Genomic DNA, 4,202 nt, shown 5'->3' on the forward strand with positions numbered 1-4,202 from the left:
CGTTTGTAACAGCAGTGTTTTTTCGTCCGAAACCCTGATACTTCGGAAGAGATTGTCCAGTTTGTACACGAAGTGCATCCAGTTTTTGCCGTAACCCTCTCTACTTTTTTGCACATGCTATGTGGGTGAAATCATGATACCATGCCATGTTTCAACCTTTTCAAAGTTCATTTTGTAGTGCTTTTCAATTTCATGGTCATTTAGCTCTCACAACAAATCAGTAAATGCATGAAAAATAGCAAATGATGCCAGAAAGGGTTGAAAGTTGATGATGTGGCCTTGAATGGTGCATACTGAACGCAAAAAACGTTCGGAGGTGTAATCAGTTTAAAAAAAAAGTGTCGGTGTAACAGATGAGTTTTTTCGTCTGAAACCCTCATACTTCGAAAGAGATTGTCTAGTTTGTACATGAAGTGTATCCAGTTTTCACCGTAACCCTCTCTACTATTTTGCACATGCTATGTGGGTGAAATGATGATACCATGCCAGGTTTCAACCTTTTCAGAGTTAATTTTGTAGTGCTTTTCAATTTCACGGTCATTTAGATCTAAAAACAAATCAGTAAATGGATGAAAAATAGCAAATGATGCTAGAAAGGGTTGAAAGGTGATGACATTGCCTTGAATCGTGCATACTGAACGCAAAAAAGTCCGGAGTTCTAATACATTAAAAAAAAATGAAGTGCCGTTGTAACAGATGTGTTTTTTTCGTCCGAAACACTGATACTTCGAAAGAGATTGTCTAGTTTGTACACGAAGTGCATCCAGTTTTTGCCGTAACCCTCTCTACTTTTTTGCACATGCTATGTGTGTGAGATGATGATACCATGCCAAGTTTCAACCTTTTCAAAGTTCATTTTGTAGTGCTTCTCAATTTCATGGTCATTTAGCTCTCACAACAAATCAGTAAATGCATGAAAAATAGCGAATGATGCCAGAAAGGGTTGAAAGTTGATGACGTGGCCTTGTATGGTGCATACTGAACGCAAAAAAAGTCCAGAGTTGTAATAAGTTTACAAAAATGAAGTGTCGGTGTAACAAATGAGTTTTTTCGTCCGAAACCTTGATACTTCGAAAGATATTGTCTAGTTTGTACACGAAGTGCATCCATTTTTCGCCGTAACCCTCTCTACTTTTTTGCACACTCTATGTGGGTGAAATGATGATACCATGCCAAGTTTCAACCTTTTCAGAGTTATTTCGTAGTGCTTTTCAATTTCACGGTCATTTAGCTCTCAAAACAAATCAATAAATGAATGAAAAATAGCAAATGATGCCAGAAGGGGTTGAAAGTTGATGACGTGGCCTCGAATCATGCATACTGAATGCAGAAAAAGTCCGGAGTTGCAATAAGTTAAAAAATGAAGTGCCGGTGTAATAGATGAGTTTTTTCATCCGAACCCCAGATACTTCGAAAGAGATTGTCCAGTTTGTACACGAAGTGCTTCCAGTTTTTGCCATAACCCTCTCTATTTTTTTGCACATGGTACGTGGGTGAAATCATGATACCATGCCAAGTTTAAACCTTTTCACAGTTCATTTTGTAGTGTGTTTTAATTTCATGGTCATTTAGCTCTCAAAACAAACCAGTAAATGCATGAAAAATAGCAAATGATGCCAGAAAGGGTTGAAAGTTGATGACGTGGCCTTGAATTGTGCATACCGAACACAAAAAAGTACAGAGTTGTAATAAGTTTGAAAAAATGAAGTGCCGGTGTAACAGATGAATTTTTCGTCCGAAACACTGATACTCCTAAAGAGATTGTCCAGTTTGTACACGAAGTGCATCCAGTTTTTTCCGTAACCCTCTCTACTTTTTTGCACATGCTATGTGGGTGAAATGATGAAACCATGCCAAGTTTCAACCTTTTCAGAGTTCATTTTGTAGTGCTTTTCAATTTTATGGTCATTTAGCTCTAAAAACAAATCAGTAAATGAATGAAAAATAGCAAATGATGCCAGAAAGGGTTGAAAGTCGATGACGTTGCCTTGAATCATGCATACCGAAAACAAAAAAAGTCCCGAGTTGTAATAAATTAAAAAAATGAAGTTCGTTTGTAACAGCAGTGTTTTTTCGTCCGAAACCCTGATACTTCGGAAGAGATTGTCCAGTTTGTACACGAAGTGCATCCAGTTTTTGCCGTAACCCTCTCTACTTTTTTGCACATGCTATGTGGGTGAAATCATGATACCATGCCATGTTTCAACCTTTTCAAAGTTCATTTTGTAGTGCTTTTCAATTTCATGGTCATTTAGCTCTCACAACAAATCAGTAAATGCATGAAAAATAGCAAATGATGCCAGAAAGGGTTGAAAGTTGATGATGTGGCCTTGAATGGTGCATACTGAACGCAAAAAACGTTCGGAGGTGTAATCAGTTTAAAAAAAAAGTGTCGGTGTAACAGATGAGTTTTTTCGTCTGAAACCCTCATACTTCGAAAGAGATTGTCTAGTTTGTACATGAAGTGTATCCAGTTTTCACCGTAACCCTCTCTACTATTTTGCACATGCTATGTGGGTGAAATGATGATACCATGCCAGGTTTCAACCTTTTCAGAGTTAATTTTGTAGTGCTTTTCAATTTCACGGTCATTTAGCTCTAAAAACAAATCAGTAAATGGATGAAAAATAGCAAATGATGCTAGAAAGGGTTGAAAGGTGATGACATTGCCTTGAATCGTGCATACTGAACGCAAAAAAGTCCGGAGTTCTAATACATTTTAAAAAAATGAAGTGCCGTTGTAACAGATGTGTTTTTTCGTCCGAAACACTGATACTTCGAAAGAGATTGTCTAGTTTGTACACGAAGTGCATCCAGTTTTTGCCGTAACCCTCTCTACTTTTTTGCACATGCTATGTGTGTGAGATGATGATACCATGCCAAGTTTCAACCTTTTCAAAGTTCATTTTGTAGTGCTTCTCAATTTCATGGTCATTTAGCTCTCACAACAAATCAGTAAATGCATGAAAAATAGCGAATGATGCCAGAAAGGGTTGAAAGTTGATGACGCGGCCTTGTATGGTGCATACTGAACGCAAAAAAAGTCCAGAGTTGTAATAAGTTTACAAAAATGAAGTGTCAGTGTAACAAATGAGTTTTTTCGTCCGAAACCTTGATACTTCGAAAGAGATTGTCTAGTTTGTACACGAAGTGCATCCATTTTTCGCCGTAACCCTCTCTACTTTTTTGCACACTCTATGTGGGTGAAATGATGATACCATGCCAAGTTTCAACCTTTTCAGAGTTATTTCGTAGTGCTTTTCAATTTCACGGTCATTTAGCTCTCAAAACAAATCAATAAATGAATGAAAAATAGCAAATGATGCCAGAAGGGGTTGAAAGTTGATGACGTGGCCTCGAATCATGCATACTGAATGCAGAAAAAGTCCGGAGTTGCAATAAGTTAAAAAATGAAGTGCCGGTGTAATAGATGAGTTTTTTCATCCGAACCCCAGATACTTCGAAAGAGATTGTCCAGTTTGTACACGAAGTGCTTCCAGTTTTTGCCATAACCCTCTCTATTTTTTTGCACATGGTATGTGGGTGAAATCATGATACCATGCCAAGTTTAAACCTTTTCACAGTTCATTTTGTAGTGTGTTTTAATTTCATGGTCATTTAGCTCTCAAAACAAACTAGTAAATGCATGAAAAATAGCAAATGATGCCAGAAAGGGTTGAAAGTTGATGACGTGGCCTTGAATTGTGCATACCGAACACAAAAAAGTACGGAGTTGTAATAAGTTTGAAAAAATGAAGTGCCGGTGTAACAGATGAATTTTTCGTCCGAAACACTGATACTCCTAAAGAGATTGTCCAGTTTGTACACGAAGTGCATCCAGTTTTTTCCGTAACCCTCTCTACTTTTTGGCCCATACTATGTGGGTGAAATGATGATACCATGCCAAGTTTCAACCTTTTCAGAGTTCATTTTGTAGTGCTTTTCAATTTCATGGTCATTTAGCTCTAAAAACAAATCAGTAAATGAATGAAAAATAGCAAATGATGCCAGAAAGGGTTGAAAGTCGATGACGTTGCCTTGAATCGTGCATACCGAAAACAAAAAAAGTCCCGAGTTGTAATAAATTAAAAAAAATGAAGTGCGTTTGTAACAGATGTGTTTTTTCGTCCGAAACCCTGATACTTCGAAAGAGATTGTCCAGTTTGTACACGAAGTGCATCCAGTTTTTGCCATAACCCTCT

Source organism: Triticum dicoccoides, chromosome 6A (genome assembly GCF_002162155.2).
Source record: "Triticum dicoccoides isolate Atlit2015 ecotype Zavitan chromosome 6A, WEW_v2.0, whole genome shotgun sequence".
NCBI classification, from domain to species: domain Eukaryota; kingdom Viridiplantae; phylum Streptophyta; class Magnoliopsida; order Poales; family Poaceae; genus Triticum; species Triticum dicoccoides.